This window comes from Suncus etruscus, chromosome 1 (assembly GCF_024139225.1).
Source record: "Suncus etruscus isolate mSunEtr1 chromosome 1, mSunEtr1.pri.cur, whole genome shotgun sequence".
NCBI classification, from domain to species: Eukaryota; Metazoa; Chordata; class Mammalia; order Eulipotyphla; family Soricidae; genus Suncus; species Suncus etruscus.
This window is the reverse complement of record NC_064848.1, coordinates 44,867,266-44,893,230: the sequence shown is the minus strand read 5'-3', so window position 1 is coordinate 44,893,230 and position 25,965 is coordinate 44,867,266. Positions and strand designations below refer to the sequence as shown.

At 34.1% G+C, this 25,965-nt stretch overlaps 1 non-coding gene across 1 annotated transcript; it reads left to right on the top strand.

The window, feature by feature from the left end:
* Positions 1-21,959: 21,959 nt before the first annotated feature.
* On the top strand, positions 21,960-22,066 carry LOC125996750 (U6 spliceosomal RNA). Its single transcript, XR_007491437.1, has one exon. It is a non-coding gene; the product is annotated as a U6 spliceosomal RNA (small nuclear RNA).
* The last annotated feature ends 3,899 nt before the right edge of the window (positions 22,067-25,965 follow it).

The window sequence follows — 25,965 nt, the reverse complement described above, 5'->3', positions numbered from 1 at the left end:
TGTTTCAAGAAATAGAGAGAAGTTTCAGGCATACTAAGCTTCAACAAAGCCGTCTGTGGATGGGTGCCAGTTACCACAGTCATTTGTACTTTTAAGTGACATCTTTATAAGCTGGCCTGGAAAATCATGGAAGTTGAGTCTCCATGCTGACAATTGCATTTTAATCTGGTAATCAAATTCAATGAAGAAACTTCCTGCCAAGACTGGAGGCTTCAAGATGCTTTATTAAGTTTGCGGCTCCACCAATAGTTTATACCCTGTTCCTGGTGACAGGCCACTTTCTCCAGACTATGGTCTGAAGTTACTACTTCTCCCACGAAGGTCCTTGTTTCTAGTGACTGAAGGAAAAACTTACTGAGATATCACTAATATCCCTCCCACCCTATCAGGAGTTTCTAATCACAATAGCACCTGTTCAATTCAATCTGGAAAGGAAGGGAGACCTTGGTAAGCATCAGAACTTTGGAGCTCTGTGGGCTGTCACAATAATACAGAGGGTTGCCTTGTACATAGGAGACCTGTGTTCAATCCACAGCATCACATATGGTCTGCTGAGCTGCCGAGAGCAACCCTTGAGCTCAGAGTCAGGAACAAACATTGAGCACAACCAGGTGTAGCCTAAAATCAAGAAACAAAGTATATACAACAACAACAACAACAACAACAACGGCAAAATAAAGAACTTCGGAGCTCTGAGGCAGAACAATTGTCTGAGGGTATATCGAAGGAAAGGACAAACATACAAGCTTATTCCTTTTCCCACCAGCCCCATCTGTCAGTCCAGCTGGCTGCCACCCAGCAGTCACCAAGGATAAATTCAGACTTATTCAAATGTATTTTCATGAGTCCTCAAACAGTCCTTAAACAGGCACCTTCCAGTAGAAATATAGAACCTAAATATTTCTCTTAGAGGCCTCTTCTAATCCCTTTACTTTTATAAAAATGATTTATAAGAGGATAATTTCCCTCTGCTTATTTATAGTAACATCATCCAGCTTTCATATAAAGTCTGAATTATTCTGACCCAAATAGGTAGGTTAACAAGACAAAGAGAAGATTCTTTTGCCCCAGGGGTTGTGACCAACCACCACAACCACTACTCTGAAATGCAAAAATGAGCACCATTTTATGGTAGTTTGCCAGATTGTTCCCTCCCCCCCCCCTTTTTTTCCATAAAAATCACTTAACACTCCTGGAGATGCAGTAGTTAAACCAAAGAGACAGTTGGGTAAAACCAAATGAAGTCAACATTTAAATATTAAAGAACAATAAAAACTTTTTAAGTCAAATTTCAAACAACAACTGTAATTCTTCAGCAGGACCTCCATAATTTATTTAAAGAGTTCAAATCTAAGGAAAATTGTAACTAAAAACAGAGCCAGCAGTTAATCTTTATCTTGTAAATGGTTGAATTCTCTCCCTGTTTGGAAGTAACCAATGAAAATCTGGCTTGAAATCTGATTACAATGGCCACTCTAATTAGCACAATAATAGATAAAATTCAGACAAGCATTAAACAACCCTCTGTTTAAAGTATAAGAGTGTGTTGATCACAATGACAGTTCTTAATCTCCCTCACTGGAAAGTGAACTTCCATGCAATCAAGTCAGTTTAGGTGGATTTTTTTTTTTTTATTTAAATGGTCAAGGATTAAAAGGATTTGGTTGGGCATATGTAGCTCATTCATATAACGTTCAGCTTAAAATACAAATCACATATCACAATATCCTTATGAAAATAGGCTGTCTTCTTATCTATTTGGAAGTTGAAAGTAAAAGCTGACACTAAACCATTTTGATTAATACACAACATAGCTGGAAGACTATGCCGCACTTCATACGGAGCTTCTGTGGTTATTATATCATGTTATCTGGGTTTCTTCAGTACTGAATCTCCTAAGAGGTTACTTAGTCAAAAACATACATTTCACTTGAAACCTAACTGGACTCATTTCTATTCTAGATAGATTCATTATGACAACCTCTAATTGGGCAAGCTGCCAGCATTCAGCTAGTTTAACAGGTCTGTTTAAATGTAATGGATAAACTAATAAACTTATTTGACTTACTTGGTGAGAATGATTTTTTGGGTTATGCTTGATAGAGAAGTTCAGCACAAAAGTTTCCCCAGGGCTATTGTTAGAGAGTTTCAAAGTCCACAAAATTGGCTTGTATTAGCATAGAAACCAGGGAATTTTAAGAAATCTTGTCAAACAGTTCTGTAACACAGTAGAGACCAGGCATATTCTGGAGGGTACAAATAGTTAATTCCTAACAAAAAATATTTGGCACCAGGTTTTATCTTATGGTCACAGCCACCTGTGTGGTAAAAAGAAGAGCGAATATCTGAGCCATATTAAATCCATGTTCTTTTTAAATGTTCCTTATAAAACTAGAGGAAATGGCATTTGATCTTGCTTGCCCTTCTTTGTTTTTAAGACTTTGGGCTGATATAAAGACTTGTATTTAGTTCACAGCTAACTCAAGAAAAATTCTTACATGGATGTTACAATTGTCTGCTACAGAGAAGTATAGATGAATTTATCACTTTGTGAATTACAAGATGGAATTTGCCATATGATGCCTTGTCAGTTAAGTAAGTTAGAGCAAATAAATTTTCAATATGGCTATTCAGAGCCATTTCAAGAGCAATTTCCTGTATGATCTCAATTAGAAAAATGTTCTTATAGGCCCCCCTATCCCCCTAGCCCCTGTTATAGGCAATATACGGCTCTCCCTGGCAACGGTAGAGTGGAACTAATTTCTTCCTCTTAATGCCTGTCTCAAATTAGCTGGTGGGAAATAGAAATGATTTACTGAAAAGTCAGCTTTTCCCTCTTATTCAAGCTTATTACCATTCTCATCCAAGCATCACTCAGACACTAATTGTCTTGGGAATCTATGCTGTGCTGTGGTAAAGAGCATACAGTTGTTCTTCAGTTACTTGAGAAAGTTAATCTTCCAATGCCTCAGTTTCTTTTTTTGTCAAAGGTTGATCATTTCTGTTTTATATTCCAATTATGAATATTAAATAAAAATGCCAATAACAAATAGGTTGACCTTTATCATGATAGTGATCAATAAATTAATAATCATGAATAAGAAAACAGTTAAAATATTACAATGCAATGATATTAAGAAGTAATAAAAATATGTCCAAGACATAGACAAAGAACCGAATTAATTAATCCCTTGAGAAGCTCTCTACAACATCTCAACAGTTTGTTCTGAAATTCCTAAAAACAGTTTTGGTAGTAAGGAACTCTAATTATTTCACCATTTTTCCTTTAAAATTATTCCTAAAACCCTTCAAGAGTTATTTTTCATTAATTTTAATCCACTTATACCCTTTCTCATCAATAAATTAAATTTATGTGTTCTACTAGACAGTTATCTATAAGACATTTTTCATGTTTTTGAGGATTTTTTGTTGTTTTCCCCATGATTTTGTTTTTTTATTTGTTTGGGGGTCATACCTGGTGGTGCTCAGGATTTAATCCTGGCTCTGCAGTTAGGAATAATTACTTTTGGGATCTTGGGATCATTTAAGGTACTGGAAGCCAAACATAGAACAGGAGACATGCAAGGCATATGTCTAATGTTTTGTACTTTATCTTCAGATATCTTCTTATCAATGGTTACATAGAGTTGGTATTTTCTCCTATATCAATGTGAAAACATGTTTTATAATATATATATATATATATATATATATATTATTTAAACACCTTGATTACATACATGATTGTGTTTGGGTTTCAGTCATGTAAAGACCACCCATCACCAGTGCAACATTTCCATAACCAATGTCCCAAATCTCCCTCCTACCCACCCAACCCCTGCCTGTACTCTAGACAGGCTTTCTATTTCCCTCATACATTCTCATTGTTAGGATAGTTCACAATGTAGTTATTTCTCTACAATCTAAATAGATTCTGCAGAGCACACTGTCTAAAAAATTTTTTAATCTACTCTAATCTAAAGATGAGTACCAAATAATTCCTTGCTGATATTTAAGTTTGGAAGGAATATGAAGGATTTTCTGAATCAGTAACAAAGAGTAACTGAGTTTTTTACTATGAGGATAGGAAGTTTAAAGACTGATCTTTTACTATCTCTATTAAACATATTGTGAACAATAGTAATTAATTAATACTACTTGATAGAAATAATAAAAAGAATTTTTGTTGAAGCCAGGATCATAATTTGTTCATATGCTCCCTGTACCTAGACATAAGAATGAATGGATTTATCAATTATTCTACAAACTCTGAAGTAGTTCTAAGAATATCATGTTCTTCTTAAATCTTAGTAACATAAGCAATAGATATGGCAAAAAATGTGTTAAGGACATTTAAACAAATTTATTAAAAGATTAATATACTGCTAAATATATGCAATATAATTCCTTCAGAATGACAAACTCAGTAAATTGTATTTATGGATGGCAATTGAGGTTATGCTGTCATGTAAAAGAACACTTATTTTTCTTCATTCTTTTTCTTTTTTCTTTCATTACATTCTTCTTTCTTATAGTTATATTTAATGGATTGAATTATTCTTTTAACTTTGTTATAAGGATAGAAATGTGAAAAATTAAATAAATAAATTCAACTTTCCTCAGGAATAGAAAAACCAAAATGTATGCTTGTGTCTTTCATATTACTCTATTCTCATAAAATCTATGTACATAAATTGATTTTCATGACAATACTAAAATAGGGAGTATTTTACACATTACTTTGTTATCTTGATATCTTATTTATTACATTTATATATAAATGTATAATATCTCAAATAATATGTAGAATGAAAAGTCCCCAATATGAGAGATTGTGTTTAAATTTATATTCTCTAGAATCTCATGTTATTTTATGAAGTAACAATAATTTAAATTGTAGCTGGCATCTTGAAAAATACAAGGACAAGGATAAAGAACACATATTTATTCATTTTCAATGAGAAGTAACTTTTAATGAGAGAATTTTTTTAAATTACCTAAAGAAAATGTATCACATTGTTGATATAACTGATCATAATACATTTGTTTTGGGATGATAGAAAGCAAAGTTATTAAGAAATAGAGAATTTAAAAAATGAAAGAAGGGGAGAGAATTCATTAGCAGTTATATTTGTCAAACTTATTGTATCAGCTATCAAGTTATTAATGCAATAACCGAAGATTTAGTATGCTCCCATTTTTTCTCCAGTGATGGAAAATACATTTTAAAAATGTGTGTGGCACTGTTTGCATAGGCACAGCAAAATATGGGGAAAAATTGAAAATAAACACCATTGGCCTAAAAAACCAGGTAGCTCATACCCCTAAGCACCTTGGCATAAGACCAACTCAAAGCTCCAGGTATACTCTGTTGTCCAACCCTCTAGTTATTCTCGGTGGTCAGCTCTGCAGTCTCATAGTTGTTACTGTCAGGTTTATAAAGTTATAGATCCTGGTTTCTGTACAGGTCCTGTGTCTAAGACCGGGTAGCATGAACTTTTGCTGCTACCAAAGTTGGTTCCTGAGAAATCCCCCGCTTGAGGACATTTTCTGTTATGGCACTGTTCAGAGCCATCCTACCTAGACTGCACAAAACCCTAGACTGCACAGCTTGAAGCTGCACACCAGATCTTACCTCTTCCCTATCTATTTCAAAAGAGTTAAAGATGACATATAAATTTCCTTTGACTATTTCATTTAGATATACCCCTTTAATAGGCATAACCGTTATACACAACTTCTCATATAGCAGCATTTTACCCTATCCTCGGGTTCCATTCAATATACTGGTAGAATACTGCTATACTATATATATATATATACTACATATACTAGTGTATTATATATACTAGTATACTATAAATACTAGTACACTTCAGTATACAAATAGTAGACAAGTCTCTGTTCAGAGTTCATGTAAACAAAATGCTCTGGGGTCTGTCGGTCTTGACACCTTGGCCCCTTCTATTCACTAGGAACTCCTTCTGACTCTGTCCCTTTTTTGCATAGGCACATCAAAAGGGAAAAGTTAATAGTGGCAAATACATTCTTATTTAATAGAGATGGAACCACAGAAAATTTTATACTGCAGAGGGATCTTATACCCTTGACACTTGACATAATGACTTGCTTTAGACTCCAGTTGGTTTAGATTCCAGATTGACACTGACTATTTACCCCTGAACTGAGAATACCACTCATGAAAACAAACAAGTTTTCCCACACCAGCACCAGGAACAGAAATTCTACCAAGGAATGCCCTACTACTGCCACAGCACTGACTTACTCCAAAAACAGTTCTTTTATCACCCTGACAACCAGGCAACAGCGATAGTCTGCTTTTAGGGTAGGTATCTCTGCAATGTTAACTGATGGAGAGACAAACCAGGTCTTTAAGGAGGGAATTTTATCAAAAAAATAGATGATATACTTTTTCTGAATACCTATATTTTTATCTGGATGAACAAAGAGAAGTTAGTTGGGTCTGTGATCCAAGTGCTACAAATCAACAATTAAAAATATCACATGATAAATGCTGATGAAAAGAAAGTATGAGGTCTCAGTAATATCTTGTTCTCAAGAGATAACTGCTGCCAGTAAGAGGTGATATTTCATGGAAAGAGTCAAAGATCAGAGGTAGGATTTAAAAACAAAGCTCTTTATTCTCAGTTTTGGTTCTATTATTCACATCCTGGGGCAACAAACAACTCTATGCCCTAATAATCAATAATAAATGAGAGAGAATGTTTGATACAGTATATTGCATAACAATAATCAGGCATTATTCATATTATTTTATAATATCGACTTCTCTAAGAATCAAGAAGACAACTAAATGCATGGAGAAATAGACAGGGAAATGCCTATATATAAATATGTACAAATACATATATTTATAATATTATAATGACTGATCTTAAGATCAAATTACATTGAGAGATACTGTTCAGAACTCACAGACTCTGAATTTTAGGTAGATAACTAAAATTTTAGGTAGCTAACTTTAATAAAAATAATTATTATTCATAAAATACATATTGCAACAAAATTTTCCTACTAAAAGTCCTGTTGGTACATAGATGACACAGAATCTGTTTTTGTATACATAACACTGTTTCCATTTTACAATTGATAAAGTAAAAAAGTAATGCAAATGTTATGTGAAAAATAGGACTTTCAAATTTCTGTAGATTTCAGGGCATTTTCAACATTTATTTACATCACATGCTCACATTTTGAGTCTACAATGATGTGGAGAGCATATAATCTCCTTAAGCAATTTATACATAATTATCTAAATATTATGTATATTATCAGTACATTTTGTAAGTGCTGGACTGTAGTTTCCTGTATCAACAATTCCAAAAATCAAGAAACATTTCTCACTCATTCTATAAGAAAATTCACCCAGGGAAAACTCCTCCAGGGGAAACTCTGGATGCTGTCCCTGCTACAACTTGCACCAATTTTAACATGACATCCTGACATGAGGAAACGGCAACAACTTGAGCTAAGTAAAGGCTGTTCCATCTCATCACCTAATGGTAAGATGCAACCAGAAGACATGTCATCCTTTGCCCTAAGCAAAAACCAAAATCGATATCTACAGAAGACTGACTGACAAATATGGTCTGGACAGAACCTATCAAGGTACCAACGAGTAAGTTACTATCCTAGGCCTAGGATCTGTACAAAAACTATGATCTCTAATTCCAGAGGTCTAACTTTGACAACTGTGACTGAGCAGAACTTCTAGAACTATGCTGAAAAACTATACCCTAAGCTCTGTCTTAGGTTCTGAACAAAAACCAAGACCACTAATTACAGAAGACTGATTACAGCAACAGTGATAAAACAGAACTCCTAGAACCATAAAGAAAAATTAACCTAGCCTTCACCCTATAACCTATGCAAATAATAAGATCTCCAGCTATAGAGTGGGGTGTAATCACCCACAAATGAGTGGAAACCTTCCTGGCACCATAAAAAGAACTTGGGGTGTGTAAATGAGTGAGGATGGAGCCTGTAGTTATTCCCATGGCAGTATGCTTCAAGGGCAAAAAAACCATGTTATCTCTTAGGCCAAGGGAATTCCCGCTGTAATTTTCCCAATATTTACCATGCCTATGTGAAGAAGAAGAAGAAGAAGAAGAAGAAGAAGAAGAAGAAGAAGAAGAAGAAGAAGAAGAAGAAGAAGAAGAAGAAGAAGAAGAAGAAGAACAAGAACAAGAACAAGAACAAGAACAAGAACAAGAAGAACAAGAAGAACAAGAAGAACAAGAAGAACAAGAACAAGAACAAGAAGAACAAGAACAAGAACAAGAAGAACAAGAACAAGAACAAGAACAAGAAGAAGAAAAAGAAGAAGAACAAGAAGAACAAGAACAAGAACAAGAAGAACAAGAAGAAGGAGGAGGAGGAGGAAGAGGAGGAGGAGGAGGAGGAAGAAGAAGAAGAAAACACAACCCTTTTTTAAGAAGTTGCTGGTCTGTTTTTTTTTTCTTTTTTTCCATAGCTGATGGTTTTGGGTTTTGGTATATTCATTGTTTATTCTTTTTGTAATTTAGTTGTTACTGTAGTCCAAAATCAACAACAACAGAATCGATATCCAATCTACAATAAGCTGTACAAGGGGGGGAACAGTTGCACTAGCATTACAGGGTTAAAGGAGGGAGATGTGGGATGCATGCTGGGATCAGGGGTGGAGGGAGGACAACACTGATAGTGGGAATGCCCCTCATTCATCATCACTATGTGCCTCAAATATTACTGTGAAAGAATTGTAATTCACTTAGACCACAATAAAAGAAAAGAAGAGAAAATTATGTAAACCTCACAGTTCTTACTAGCCATTGCTTACAGTTTCTAATTTTAGGTTCCTTTCCTGCTTGATACAAAGTTCATGGTATCCACTGATTGCTTGGAAGTTTGTGACACTTGAATTTTCAATTCAACTCTTTATAAGATAAAATTTCACTCTGATTCTGAAAGCATTTTAACATATTACAATATAAGAAATGAATATGTAATATTTTATTTAAGCATATTATTTAGTTTTTTAATATCCAAATCAAATTTGGTAAATATCAAATTCTCAAAAAATTCCAATTGCTATGCTCAAACATATCCAATGCTATGCCAACACTTAAAATAAATTTTCATTTCAGTTATATATATTTAGCTTCTAAAATAGAAAGTCACTACCACTTATAGAGTCATAGATATTATTTCATTCTTCAGAGATTATATGCAATTATATATTTCATTCTTCAGAGTATAGTATGCAACTAGTATATAGTTTATGCTAACATGTAACTAATTTATATATAATTATATTATATTTTTATATTTATATATTATATATTTATATTTAATTATATTTATATAATATATATAATTATATATAATTTATGTAACTAATTTATATCTTTACTTCTTATAACATGTCTACACCTTTATTTCTGTAAGTTGTTGCTTGATTATTGTTATAAATTCCATATTCAAAATATAATAATTTGTTTAATGTTTAATATACTAATTGTGTCCTTTTCTGTTGCATAAACAACTACTATAAATGGTAAAGGCAAAACTAGACATTCATTATCTCACAATAGCTGTGGGAAGTGGCCTTGGAAGAGTTTAACAGGGCTGTTATGTGCTAGCCAGTGCTGGTTTTTTTCTTGTGGTTCATTTGCAAGAGTTCACGTTTTAGTTTACAGACTTAGTAGAACTCACTTCCTATATTTATAGAACTCACAAAAAGAGAGTATTATTCAAATATCTTTTCTAGCAAGATGAAGTCTTTATGCTATATAGTCACAGATGGAATCTGTCAATATTGCAATATTTTATTGGTTAGTTGGTTACAAAGAAGTTACAGGTTATACTCAAACTAAATGTGAAGAACTTAAATAAGTGGAAAAATAAGATCTGATTTATCATTTTTGATATATATCAGAAATCACCCTAATTAGAATCAAATGCAAAGATAGAGAAATATGCTCTCTCTCAAATAAGAATTATTTTAATAGTAGTAGTAGTAGTAGTAGTAGTAGTAGTAGTAGTAGAGCAGCAGCAGCAGCAGCAGTAGTAGTAGTAGTAGGAGGAGGAGGAGGAGGCAGAGGAGGAGAAGGAGGAAGAGAAGGAAGAAGAGGAAAAGAGGAGAAATAGGAGGAGGAAGAGGAGAAGGAGAAGTACCACCACCACCACACTTGGTGATACACACTTGGTGTAACACACAGGGCTTACTCCTGATTCTGCACTGAGATCACTCCTGACAGGGCTTAGGGGTTCATCTGGGGTGCCAGAGATTAAACCTAGGTTTGATCACACAAGACAAACACTCTGCTGTACTATTTCTCCAGTTCTCACACCCCTCAAAGTGCCTTTCTAAATTAACTTTAACTATTGATATAACTTCTATTGTATTTATCTTCTAAATTTTGTCTCTGGTTTTGAAGTTCTAAACCTCAATTATGCATCTTACATTTATGAATGAGTTCTAAAGTTAAAGGTCAGGACTGAAGAAACAGCATTACTGTCTCCTTGTTCTTTCTTCTCTAAATGGTGACCAACCAGTAAGTATCTAATTCTAACATTTTTAGAGGTTGGTATTATATGGGTTTTGACTTCTCTGACTAATGCACATCTACTTGACTGCCTAACCACATCCCATCTTCTACCTGATCCCTGTCTAGGCCAAGACAAGACATCTGTCTTTGGTGAAGCTTCTATAATGGTAGACAAAGTGTACAAGGAAAATATACAAAACATGAAGTTATCCTCTAAACACTGTGCTGTTTAACTTCCTAGAAAATGTTTCAGTGCTGGAAATTAAAACATACTTAGTAAAATCCTGTATAAAAAATAACTGAACAATTCTAGATGAGCAAAATTTACATTTGCTTCACCATACCTTTCATTTTAGAAATAATTTTAGTACATGTTAGGCCTTCCTTCAGGCGTTAAACTTAGTCAAATTAAGCTCAGCATCATACTTTCTTGGTACCATATAGTAGAGTCCATAGACATTGTAGTTAGTGTTTTAAACTATTTTAGACCAAAGTTACTATAAAACCTCAAACAATTTTGAGCAGTTATTTGGAGAACAAAAAATGAACACAGAAACAGAATGAACTTTGGCATTCATTCAAAGAAAACCAAACACTTGTCACTTCTGTCAGAATTTGTTACATTTAGGAAATTTTTTGGATGATTAAATAATCTTTTGACCCTCTAGACAGTACTAGGAAGCAGGCAACAGAGTAAATAAATTTTATGACTAAATTCTAGCTGAAATACAATATCTCTTATTTTCTATCACAATGAAAATTTCCCCCAAAGTTACAGTATTTAACTTATGCTTATTATGAATATATAAAATTTAATTCTATGGTAAAAATCCCAAATCATATAATATTTAGTTGCATAACAATTTTAAAACTTGCAACTAGAATAATTAAATTATATCCATGTGAAGGATAATTTATTCACTTTTCTATAATTAATGTTATTTTGCACTTTAGCAAGTGTGAAAGAATGTGATAACAACTGATTTATTTTTTTTCCACATGATTATGGGGTCACAGTTAACACCAAGATATTATACACCAGACCAGGGAAACAATATGCTGAATTCATTAATACTTAATTTAAATGCTCAACTCAAATACTGAGGTTAAAAATCAAATATTTGATAGTAGATATGAATAAGCATACTATTTTCTCTCCTGTATCTTTTTCCCACCAATCACCACATGATGATAATCTTTTCTAGAAGCTAAGAAGTAGAGATGAAAAGACTGTGAGGTAGTATGTCTGTATGTTTAGTTTAGTTCTGTCTTATTTTATTTCAATTTCTATGAGAAAGTAGCTTAAAAAGGGGAAGATAGTACACTAAATATTTTATGTTTGGGAATTATAGAAAAGACATTGTGTATACTTTGTTTTAGTGGTAGAGGATTCAAGTGAAAATGTAGGCAATATATTGCCTACAATATATTGTGGCAGGGGAGAAAAAGTGGTAAGACATACAAAGTAAAAAAAAAATAATAAATTCATATGTTCATATCCCTAAACTCTGATTCTCCTGGGCCTAGAGCAGCATCTAAAATATTCTCTGGATTCTAGAACTTAGGAGTTATTGGAGAAAGAAAACAAAAGTCCTCTCTGCCAGAAAGTTTATCTTGATCATTCTTGAATGAATCAGAAGTCTGTATACTTCCTTCTAATCTCATCTGTTGGATGAGGTTTCTTTTTGGAAAATGGGTAATATCAAGAATTCAGAATGCTGTCTGCATTGGAAGAAGATCCAAACTAACCTTCCTGTACCCAAAGTTTCTCTTCGCGAGGCCATAAACATCACATAGGCCAAGAAACACTGAATTGAATAATATCTAGAGTGGTCAGCCAGATTATGACCAGGCACATTTACCTTCTATGCAGTACCTTCTTAGAAATGAGCAGAAATGATATGGGAGTACATTAACAGATGAGAAGCAACCTTGTGCTCAAATTACTAACCTGGGAGGAACTGAATTTACTACTTGCATTATAGAAAGGGAGAAAGAGGTTTAAAATAGAATTTGTTAAAGGGCCATACAGATAGCATGGATAGGGCATTTGTATGCCTTGCATGAAGAAGGATGGTGGTTCAAATCCTGACATCCCATATAGTCCCCCGAGTGTGCCAGGAATGATTTCTGAGCTTAGAGCCAAGAGTAACCCCTTAGTGCTGTTGGATGTGACCCAAAAATAAAAAATAGAATTTGTTAAATCAAAATTTAAATATATAAATTTATTATAAAAAGAAACAAAAGTTATGCCAATATATTTTAAATGAGACTAATTTTCATACAACCACATCATATTTGATGGAAAATACATAATAAGTTCAGAAGCACAATTAAAATTTTTTTTTGATTTTTATTTTGACCATATTGGCTTACATATCTTTTACAGTAGTATTTTAGGTACATATTAACATTGAATCGGGGAATATCCATCACCAAATTTGTCCTTTCCCCACCCCTGTTCCCTTCCTGCAACCCATATCCTCCACCATTACCACCCAGGCTGCTAAAGTCCCCTCTGTGTCTAGCTTACTATTAGTGATCATATATCTGTTTGGTCCTGGTACCCTCCCTTGTTTCCCCCTCTATTTGAGAGGCAGAACTAGACAGTTCGAGGTATGTGGTTTTTTGTTTGTTTGTTTGTTTGTTTGAAGGAAAGAAAAGCAATAGAATGGGGTAAAAGAAAATCAAATCAGCTGAAAATGGGCGGATTCCTTCAAGGCATTCAGCCTCAGTTTGAGAGGGGACAGGAAAAAGGTAATTGAAACTCCACAACAATACAGAAAAAAATATCAAATAAAATATTCATTGAGCACTACAGCAATAAATACAAGCACCACACAATAGTCTCGGTCCTTAAATCAAACCATGCTGGAGTGCAAAAAGAATGAGAAAGATAAAATAAAATTGGAGACATCAACTTCAATATCTACACCAAAAGAAAGAAGTCAAAAAAATCAATCAATAAATATATGTGTGGATAAAAGGGTTATTTTGTGTCCCCCCCCCCACATAGGCACAGTAACTATTGGGGGCATCATAGAGGGAATTCCCTTGGCCTAGGAGATACAGGGTTTCTCCACCCCTGAAGTATACTGTCATGGGATTAACTATAGACTCCTTGCATGATCATTTACTCTCCCCTCGGTGCTTTTGTGGTGTATGGAAGACTTCTACTTCGTAATGGATGGTAAAATCAGACCTCTGTGTCTAGAGAGCTTAGTGTCTGTACAGCTCAAGGAATGAAGCTTATGATGACGCCTTTCTTTGTGGTTCTAGCAGTTCTGCTTCTTCAGTGTCGTTTTAATCAATCTTCTGTAGTTGGTGGTCTTGGTCATTATGCTGCTCCTATGATGAAGCCTGGGATAGAGTCTTTCGTTGTGTCCGGAAATCCCGTTCAGTTGCGATTGTCTCAGTCAGGACTCTGGAATTGGAGATCTTGTTTGTTGAACAGATCATAGACTAAAACCTAGGCTAGAGCTTTTTGTTGTTGTTGTGGTTGTGGTTGTGGTTGGTCCCAGGATGCATACTGCCCAGTCATGGTTGTCACAGTCAGTCATCTGTAGATAGCGATCTTGGCTTTTGCACAGATCAAAGGGTGACATGTCTTCTGATTTTGTCTTATCGTTGGCTGGTGAGGAAGGACAACTTGCTCTTAGATCAAGTTGTTCCCATTTCCTCGTTGTCAGGCTATCAATTTAGAACTGGCACATATTGGTGTCAGAGCAGCATTATGGATGCCCTGGAGGGAATTTGGTTCCTGGAGCTGTTGTGGAAAACTCTGTATTTTCTATGTCTGGGATCCAGGAGTCAAGGCTGGACGGTCAGTGCCTAATTCCCTGGGGTCTATGTTAGTTCCACATGACATATGTTCAAGGTGGGAGATGATGCTATGTTATAAAAAAAAGTATGAGTTCCTATCCCTAGTAGAATAAGAGCTTGTTTTTATAAGTAAGATGTCCCCTTTTTTTAAATATGCCTTTGCAGGAAGAAGTGGTGCCACATTATATTGCTGGTGGATTTGGGGGTGGAGAGAGAAGAAAACAGACACACAACAAAAACTAAAAATATATATGCTCACACATATCAAAATAAGTTTATTTTTAAAAAAGAAGATTAAATAAAAGACGTAATTAAAGGAATAAAGTGGGGCCGGAGAGATAGCATGGAGGCAAGGGTCTGTCCTTCCTGCATAAGGACGATGGCTCAAATCCCAGCATCCCACATGGCCCCCGTGCCTGCTAGAGGTGACCTTCGAGCATAGAGCCAGGAGCACCCTCCGAGCGCCAGGTATGACCCAAAAGAAGCAAAAACAAATCAAAATAAAAAAACAAAAACTAACACAAAACAATAAAAAACAAACAAGAAAAATAAAAAAGAAAAAGGGAGAAAGTGATACAGGAGATTACATTTGGGGAAAAACAGGATGATTCCAGGATCTTTTTTTTTTTGGTTTTTGGGCCACACCCGATAATGCTCAGGGGTTACTCCTGGCTATGTGCTCAGAAGTTGCTCCTGGCTTGGGGGACCATATGGGACACCGGGGGATCGAACCGCGGTCCGTCCAAGGTTAGCGCAGGCAAGGCAGGCACCTTACCTTTAGCGCCACCGCCCGGCCCTGATTCCAGGATCTTTAATACAGAAACATGATACCAACAACAGAGACTGTGCAAAAAATAGTGTGTTGGCACTACAGACAATGTCTTGGATTGGACGATCTAGCTTGCCTGGAGCTTAGAGAGTTGGTCTTGTGCCAGGAAACTTCAGGGGTCTGGTCTCTTTGTATTTAGGCCAAGGTTATTTCTTTCCATGTCCCTCATATTTTGATGGGCCTATGCAAACAACAATTGCCATTCTAACACCATTTTTACTGTGCTCCTTTGACTCTAATCCTTAAAAAGAACCCACTTAAAATTTGAGGTTAACTGAAGTTAAAATGCATGTATATGGAAATGTAAAAAAATACTATGCCTGTAATGTTTAAGGAGTTATGTAAGTTTTATGGCTTTAGATTGCCTTGTATGCTGTTAAGAAATATTATAATGTGTTACAATCTGGAGACTTGAGGAACAAAGTAATTGTACATGGATTCTGTCTTATTTATCTTAATGGTCTTTGGTTCTTTGGCTGAAATTTCAAAGTTAAGATATCAGCAAGGGGACTTCTGAGAATTATGTTATGGGTGATTATCCTTCCACTGTAACTTTACCTTGTCCTCTTTCTTTGTATCCTTGTTCTCATAATTAAAAATAAAAAAAATTAAAAAAATTAAAAAAAAAAGAGGTAGTGTTATATAGGTCTTATACTTATGATGAAAGTATAGGCTTCCCTGTTGTCTTTTGAGATTTTCTTGTGGGGTGTGGGCTCCAGGCAGGGAGGTCTGGGGTAGAGTTCTTGCAGTGGGAGTCCTTTTGGAGCTAGGTCCGGTATCAAGCTACTGTCCACATTAGGGAGAGGTGATTAGGAGGACCACACTGCATGAGTCAGTCGAGGTGTTGGTTGTATTTTCTTGAGGAGAACGAAGTGTGAGTTTGAGTGGGTGTCTCTTCACTTGGGTACTGGGTACTGGTTCGTTAGGGTAGGAGGTCAGTCTTGATGCCTAATGGATTAAGAACTGAGGGTGAAGAGTTTTAATATGGTGGGGATATAGGAGATGGGATTGAGGGGTGATGGGACAGTCAGATTTCTGAAGGGGGGAGAGGGAATAGTACATGGGAGGGGTTATATAGGATATAGGTATGGATTGTTTGTGATTTAGGTTTGGCTCTTGAGGATTCCTATCTCTGTGTGCTTCTGTCCACATATAAACATATAGAAGTTAGCTTAGGTATATATAAATGAAGAGAGGTGGGGAGGGCAAGAGATGCGCTGAGTACAGAAAGATAGGTAAGTGTAGTACTTGTAAGGAAAAGAAATTAATAGATCAACTTTTGGATATGTATAGGTTTCATGTCTCGAGTACTAACCATTGTACTAGTGAGGTCTATCTATATAGGTGTTTACTCTTTGCAGTATTGTCTGCAGCACCCTATATATCAGCTTTCCTTTCCTATAGAGGAGGTAACTATGTGGTTTTTATTTGACATGGATTGAATTGATGATAATGAGGAGGAGGAGAAGGTAGAAGAAGAGGGAGACAAGAAGAGAGAAAAGGAAAAACAAAAACCAACAATCAAACAACAACAACAACAACAACAACAACAAAAATACAAAGTAATGAGAAGAGAGGATAAAAGAGCAAGGGCATGTTAGTTTGTTTGAACTAGTTAGTTTGTGTTCGATGCTTCGGCCCTGTAGTATAAATCTGTAGTTCATGGTTGTTGCTTTGGTAGTCTGGCTGATCATGTGCTTCAGGTCCTAAAAGGGCATAATCTAGAGATAAAGGGTAAGTTAAAGAGTTTTATCCAGACATTTTCATGATGCAAATCACAGTTTCATGTGACTGAGCACCGAGGTGCCACCATAGGATGTTCATTCACCCTTTGTATCCAGGAACCCCGTCTGCTGGCCAGGAAACCTCAGAGATGCAGTTGGGGGAGGGGAGGAAACAGTGAAAGTTCCCCTGCCATCTGCCAGCCTTGGGAACCTCAGAGACACGGTCCACAATTAAAATGCTTTTAATGGGTGCCGGAGCAGTGGCACTAGAGGTAAGGCACCTCCCCTGCAAGCAGTAGCCCAGGACAGTCTGAGGTTAGATTCCCCCAGCACCGCATATGGTCCACTCAAGCCAGGAGCTATTTCTGAGCATCTAGCCAGGAGAAACCCTTGAGCATCAATGGGTGTGGCCACAAAACAAATTAACAAAAATACTTTTAATGTATAAATACAATTATATCCCTTAGGAAATAACATATATCTATTACATTTTAAGAGTTATGTATAGATATACACTGTCACCCCTTTAAAACTATTTTGTTTTATATCTCTATTTAGACATGAGATATCTATGTGTGGGTTTGCAATGACATTATTTGGACAATTCTTGTCCTAAGATTTCCCTTAACATAGTCATAGAATGAGTAAAATACTGGTACAGAAACAGATATCCCATAAGTTCCCCCAAAACATCTTAGTTTCATAGATATAAGATAGAATTCATCTAATGGAGAAATGTAGATTTATACCTCCATCAATGTTTTAATTTCCTCAGGTCAGGCTGTGTGTGAATTAATTACACGACACAGAGCTTTATGTATGTATATTTTGAAAGAAGATATTTCTGCTCCAAGGTCTGCCAGAGGTCTGATCTGTTTCATCAAACACTCTTCAAATTCAAATGAATTATAGATACCAGAGTGCAATATACATCTATACTCTTTATAGTCAGGTAAGTGCAAACAACCTCAGTACATTAAAAAATATATTCTGTAAAAACAACCCATATACTTAGCAAGAATATATTGACTCTTCTTGAAGGGGATGAAAGTAGTGAAATTTGTCTTATTGAATCACAATCAGTTTGACCAAAAGTGTGATTTAAATACATAATTAAAAGCAAGCCTGGTATAGCGGACTTTATTTGTTCTGGGTGTGTGTGTGTACATGTGAGTGTTTTTTTTTCTCATCCAGATTAAGACTTTATATCCTTTTTTTTTTTTTTTTTTTTTTTTGGTTTTTGGGCCACACCCGGCAGTGCTCAGGGGTTACTCCTAGCTGTCTGCTCAGAAATAGCTCCTGGCAGGCACGGGGGACCATATGGGACACCGGGATTCAAACCAACCACCTTTGGTCCTGGATTGGCTGCTTGCAAGGCAAACACCGCTGTGCTTTCTCCGGGCTCAAGACTTTATATCCTTAAATAGTGCAGCAAAGCATCTATGTATGAGAAAGATTGAGGTAATTCTGGGTTCAACGCTATGAATAATAAATAAAATAAAACATTTAACACATATATTATAAAAACTACAAAATCCTTTAAAGATTGGGCCAGAGCAATAGCATAGCAGTAGGGTATTTGCCTTGCACACGGCTGACCCAGGACAGACCTGGGTTCGATTCCCAGCGTCCTATATGGTCCCCTAAGCCAGATGCAATTTCTGAGAGCATAGTCAAGAGTAACCCCTGAGCATCACCAGGTGTGGCCCTAAAACAAAACAAAACAAAAAATAATCCTTCAAAGATGACTGTTACTAATTATAGAAGCTACATTTTAAATCATGAGAAATCTTTTAGTGTTGTATGATTGCATGGACCACTGGAGCCAGACTGCTACATTTGAAACAGCATATTCTTACATACAAAAAATAACCTTGAGACTCTATGAAATGTTTATAGTTGCTATGGTCATATACATATAGATAGAACAAATTTAACCAGTATTGACAGATGATCATTGTATGCTATTTCTTGACTCATTGCCATCATGCCAGATAATCCACAATTCCAACAGATAACTAGTATTTCCCTTGCTGCAGCCCCAGGCAGTGTGGAAATGCTTCTTCTCTTATTAAAGAAAACCACTGAGGCTTGTTGCCGGAGCCTTTTCTCTTGCCTTGATTTCTGGGGAATAAATATTTTTGCATCTTTTGAAAAAATTGTATCTTCCTTTCTTTATAGATCTTATGCTTTATAGACTAAGGTTTATTTTTTCAAAAATTAAATGTAATTAATAAACAATAACATTTGTTTAAAATTTAATTTATAGATTTTTACTATATATTGTGCAACTATCACCATTATTAGCAGAGCATTTGATCGTTCACTCATCACTTTTCTTTCCCTCCAAATTTTTAAGTCACTGGGAAAATAATTTTGAATCCAGGAGACAAAGTTGGGCTTAACTTTAATTAATAATTCAGTGATCATAATGAGAGAGACTAAAACAAACTTATTTCAAATGTTATCTTCCTATCATCTTGGATGATAGGAAAAATATATGCCCCAGAATCTCCAACATGAAAGCATGGCTATTAACTATATCCTTGCCAATAAGATATCAAGGGAAATACTAAGTAATAATTTCTAGGAAACCACTCAGTGGCCAGCTAGTATGTTTTTTTTCTATTATCATGTTTATTATTTCTTTCTTTTTTACTCTAATATCCTACAATATGGGTACAATATATCAAGGAACAGAGAATTGTTTAGGAAAAAAATAGAGTAAGTCTAGGTCCCTAGCACATTTATTTGAGTGAGCCCTAAAATGTTATCTCTGTAAAATACATTTTGTATAGAAGATATACATTTGTACTACTATAGAAGAAAAACACATTTATGCTATTTGCAGATATTTTAGCTATATACAGTATGAAATCATATAATCTTTAGATAATTTCCATCAGTTTTGTACCATCTAAGTTTCAAAAAGTATGGGACAAGGTGAAGTTAATGCTGTTAAAAATTATATAATTTTGAGCTCAAAAGAGAATATCCTAATTTTCAGAAACTTATTTCACTTACCTCGTATTTATATTCTCCACAAAATCACTCATTCATACTTTGGAGTATATGTAACACTGGATACTAAAATAAAGATCAATAGTCCCCATAGAAACTTAGAACACCTAATAATAGAAAGGGTCATGCCTCCAAGCCCACCTACTAAATTGTACTACAAGCTGGAGACTAGCAGCTATCTGACAAACATCTATATATTTCTAGTCAATACATTAAAAAGCAACGAAGTATTCAAGGCAAAGTTCCACGCAGTAATTTTATATAAAATAAAATTAAGTCACCTAAAAATCCATGTACTTAGCTTCTTTGAAACTGCTTTGTAAATACAGAAATCTGTCATCTTAAAAAAAATTAGGGTTTGGAGAGAGAGAGAGAGAGAGAGAGAGAGAGAGAGAGAGAGAGAGAGAGAGAGAGAGAGAGAAAAGAAGAAGAAGAAGAAGAAGAAGAAGAAGAAGAAGAAGAAGAAGAAGAAGAAGAAGAAGAAGAAGATAAGATACGTGCCATATCTTGTCTTCAATCCTTCAAATTGCATGTTATACACCAATCATTATAGGGAATAAAATTTGAATGAAGAGCCCTGAGCTTGTTGTAACCTCCAAATTGAAAAAAAAAAAGAAAAGAAAAGAAAAGAAAAGAAAAGAAAAGAAAATCAAGGGCAATTTCTGAAGCTAGTTCTATTAAAAGGACGAGGCTTCCGAAAATGATACCCATAAACTAAGTACTTTATCATATCCTAATGAACTTACACAAAGCAACATATTATCATGGAATTATAATGGTTATATTATATGCCCCTCAAAAGCAAAGAAAATTTAACTCAAGTTCATATATTTCCTGGAGCTACCTTTAGTACAGCATTGTACTGGTTACAATAGGTGCTTGGTAAATGTCTCTTTAATCATTCTTGAAATGTACATCATTTAAATAATTAAGTAGCAGATTTATTTTATGAACTTGGCAAAGTTCATTACTTCATTTGTTTAGGAGGGGATAATGAAAATAACTTTAGGCAGTACTATTTCTGAAGAAGTAATAAATGATAGTTTCTGTTCTCATTGCTTCTATGATCCATGCTTTTGTTCTTATTATTCTGTTATCACTATTAACATTATTGTTTATATGCTTGATATATGTTCCCATGTGATAGGAAAACAAAGTACTGTACAACAGGTTTTCTTTGAAGGACATATAGCAAGGACAGATGGCCTATTATAAAAAAAGATAAAGAAAAATGCAAAATAGTAAATATGTGACAACAAAAGAACAATAGTTTTAGAATAGAGTCACATTATTATTCCTAGACTGAATTTTTGTAAGGTATTATGTGCCATTGCATCTATAAACAAACAGTTGAGTGCCTTTCTTCCTCTTCTCATTAGTTCTCTACCATTTTCTAGCTAAGATTCATGATTCTTTATCCACATTTGAAAAAGGATTATCATATCTTCACACAACATTGCTCATTAACTGTCCTCAAATCTAGACTAAAGATTCTGCCCACCAGTTTAAGAGGTAGGCTGAGGAGGTAAGGCAATGCCTAGTTCTTTGAGCAAGATTCCTGAGTACTTCAGGAGTTGAAAGACAAATACACCTGAGAATTAACCAGAGGAACAGTTTCCTAGAACAGTAAAACCCTTGGGTTGTGAGAATAAAGGAAGGTTTGAAAAAGAATAAAAGAAGACATTCAAGGCAGAAGAGGCACTTCCTGAGAACAAAACATTGAACACATACATCATTTCTCATGGAAATAAAGCTTGATCTCAGTAATCTGGAGAGAAAACAATGTCTGACATGGTCACAAATAAGGTTATAAGTAAAAGAGGTCAAACTATGCAGACATACCTCTAAATAAATATGTTGCAAAACCTGAGTTTCAAGAAGCACAGAATTGATTTTGACAGTAAAAAAAAAAAAAAAAAAAAAAAGGTGGAGAAGGAAAATGTAGAATTTTCATTTTTAAGTTGTTAAAAGCTTATGCAAAAAGATGGTCAAGTGCTCGCTTCGGCAGCACATATACTAAAATTGGAACGATACAGAGAAGATTAGCATGGCCCCTGCGCAAGGATGACACGCAAATTCGTGAAGCGTTCCATATTAAAAAAAAAAAAGATTTTTTATATATATAGTATATAGAAAATAGGGAAGAAAGATGTATCTACTATACAGAGAAAGTTGTGGCTTCAGAAACACAAAATTGGTTGAAACATAAAAAATAATGAGTAGAAACTTTAAAAGTTCACCAATCACCAAATTTTTTTTAATTTTTATTGAGACCAAAGTGCATTACAAATCTTTCACTGCATCATTTATGGTACATAGTGACAATAACAAAATTTAAGGGATTTGATGTTTCTGGAAATATAGGTTATTTGAAATACAATATTTTAGAATTTTAAGATAATCTAGAATACTTTGTTTCTAAAGTCAGGAAAACAACATAAAAAAATGTGTCTAACCTTGTCACAGCCTATTGGATAGAAATCTTCATACTGACAGCATAACTTCTCCCTAGGCATTGATTGAGTTCTTTAAATGGTAATTTGAGACTCTTGGCTTTGGAAAAACAATTTAATTGTAGAAACCAATACTCTCCCTGACAGAAGTTATGCTATATATTGAATTCATACATTTCTATTTTTTTTCTTTTGGGGAGGGCATTGCATAACAAAAGGATCTCTCCTGGCAGTACTCAGGAGACCATACAATATGAGAGAGGTTGACCGGGATCAAATGTTTTCAAGGTAAGCAACTCAATCCCTGTACTATATATACTGTAGTCAAGATCTATAGTCTTTAAAAATATTAATTTCCCCCTTGTCAGCATCATATCAAATTTAGTAAGGTAACTTAAAGGAAAACTAAAATATTTACGTTTTCAAAAATTTTCATTGAATAAACATGATAATTCCTAGTCAAACTTAAAGCATGTTTTCTTTTTCAAAGACACAATTAAAAAGGTAATATGGCAAACTCAAATGCAGAACTTTAAAATCAATTTTAAAATTTATGTCTACATAATATTCATTTCATATTTTGCTTTAATTACTCAACCCAAATACAATCTCAGTTTAAAATTCAAACTTCTATCTCTTGAATTAGCATCCATTCTTAATTTATTTTTATTTAATTTATTATTAATTTTAGTTAATTAATTATATTTATTTTTAATTTATTACTATCTACATAATTTTTTTTACCTATAAAAGAATGGATTGCTTAGGAGATCATTTTTTGCTTTGACCTTTCACAGGATAGTCTCTCAATATGTTCTGAAATTTAGGTGACAGAATTTGGACTCAGATAATTTATGAGGCTGTCTTCTGACCGCTCAGATCTTACCAAGCACCTCCCATTATCGATGATTGGTGCCAAATGACCTTGTCTTGCTACTGGCAGAATCCAGAGCCACTGGCAAGCAGCCTTCCATACTAATGTACAACACTTCCTTGCTAAACCGAATTGAAAGTGGCTGCTGAAGATAGGGATTTGTTTCACTTATCAAACAATCTGAGAATTTGAGGACTACCTTATAAATATCTGTCTTTACATGAGGTTAATTTGCTCTGTATATTAAGAACATTATGTTCAAGGAAAAAATTAATTATTCTTTGATGCCTCAAGTGATTCTCTGAGGTATATTTAAATTACTGTCAGTACATTTTATGTATGCTTACTAGGGTAGTTCTAAGTTAGGCAGCAAATAGCTCCTCTCATTTACAACATTTACTAAGATGTTTTACATTAATTTTAAAGTATGTGAGTGTACTTCGAGATAACTGTAAGTAGAGATTATCTCAGGAATTTGAAAATTAACTTACAGGCAGAAAACTGGAGTTCAAGTTTAGGAATAAGTTATTGCATATTGAAATTTGGCCATAACTGACATATATCTCTTTGGAAGACTTCATAGTATTGTGAAGCATGAAAAAGCTTTAAAAGAGTATTACATTTCATACATAGTATTTTATTACTTCAGATTGATGTTGATTTTAGCATAACTGTTTTTCCACTAAAATTTTGTTTGATCAGAAAAACCTACTTGAACATTGGATTTTTTAGGTATTTATGTTTTATTTTATTACCTTTAGCTCCTTTAAATAATCTTGTTATTATCTGTTTGAATAAATGAGAGAATTGTAGCAAATGCTGCATACCAGGAATAAACAATAGATAGGACATGTATAAGTTGTAAGGAAGTTAGAACTTGAGTTACAAAAGAAACACACACATAATCTTTTTTCTTAAAGGATAATTTTTTTCAGTCATTTCCACTGTCTAGTGTAGAAAAGTAGTTTCCTCAAATGCTGAGATTCATCATCTTGACAGTATTTACTAGAGTTAAAGTTCATGAACTGATAGGAAGTTTTATAATCTTGTGCTCTACTGCCATATATTTATGCCACACATTAATTACACTGTGAAACCAAAATGGGAAAGTGTATATATGAAATCTTGAACACTAAGCTTTGTCATTTTATGCTTCAGTGGTTTTATGCTCAACATTTCTTAACAAAAGCAGCACTTTTTTTACACCAATTGTTGGCCAGGCACTATTTAGTGTAATTAATTTAAAATAATTTAATTCATTAACAGTTCACTGAATAATAAAAATTAATAATAACTTGCTATTTGAACATTTTCTTATTTGAAAATTCTCTTAGATATATTATTGAAGGATATTATGTACATCATTGAACTGCTTTTTTCTATCCAGAGGACAGTCATATACAATGAATTTTAAGAAATGTCCTCTTATGATTTTATATAAATAATATCTAACAATATCTAAAACAGTTATGTGATATAAAAATTTATAAAAAAAAAGGGCTAATAAAATGGTATCCTTTTCTTTGACATTTTTTTTAAATTTATCTCTACTAATGCATATAAATCTAGCTATTTAATATATTCCTATATATAGTAATTTACTGTGTGAATAAGCAAGTTTTTCCTATACTCCACATTATATTTATGATTTTCCCTAAATTTTAAGATATGATATTTAATGTTTTATAGAAAATATATGTATATGTTTCTCTAGGGTTGTTCCTATGGTGAATTTGATGGAATTTAGTACACAGGTATATTTCAAGTAGGCCAAGAGATGGAGGATTGAGTGTCCTGGGAATGAGTTCTTGGAAAATAATAAAACCAAGATGTTATATAAGGAAGTGACTCTATCACTAGCCCTAAAGTAACTAAAAATGCTTTCAATTTGGTCTCACTTTGTGGACACAGAAACTGTTTTCTTTTTTGTTTGTTTCGTTTTTTGGGGGGCCACACCCTATATGGTACACATACACACACAAAGAAACAAACTAAAAACACAAACAAAAAATAAACCCACCAGACTTCTGGCCTCTGGTAGCTGACAGCTAGTCAGCACATTACTATTTCAAAACAAAAAATAAAAAATATTATGGGAAACTGTAGTCTGTGGTCTTCTTTCTCCCTTCTTTACTCTTTCTCTTATTTAAATCATGTTTTTGATTAATTCGTTAGTTTTATTAGCTTCAATTGTATGTACTGTAAAACATTATTAATTGTCATCTTTGATTCATTTCTTGACTCTCAATTCGTTTTTACCTTTGAAATATCTAAATTCTAATAGCGTTATAGATGTGTTATTTTTGTAAAATTTCATATCCAATTGGTTGCTACTACAAATGGTCACTGCCTAATGTTGAATGCTCTTAGTATTATGTATAAATAAGTATCATAGTAAATAACTTGGTACTCTTTAATATCTAGTTGTCTCTATCCTTTACATAGAAACAGAAAATTACTAAAGATAATAACTTGGAATAACAAAACCAAATAATCACATATGCTGATTTCTTTATATTTTTTATATTTTTATTTAAACACCATAATACAGTTTTTATAATGCCATTGTTCATAATGCTGTTTATTCACAGATAAAGTTGTTTATGTTTGAGGACAGTCACACAATGTATTTTTTTTGGAAGGTGGAGGTCACACCTGGCAATGCTCAGGG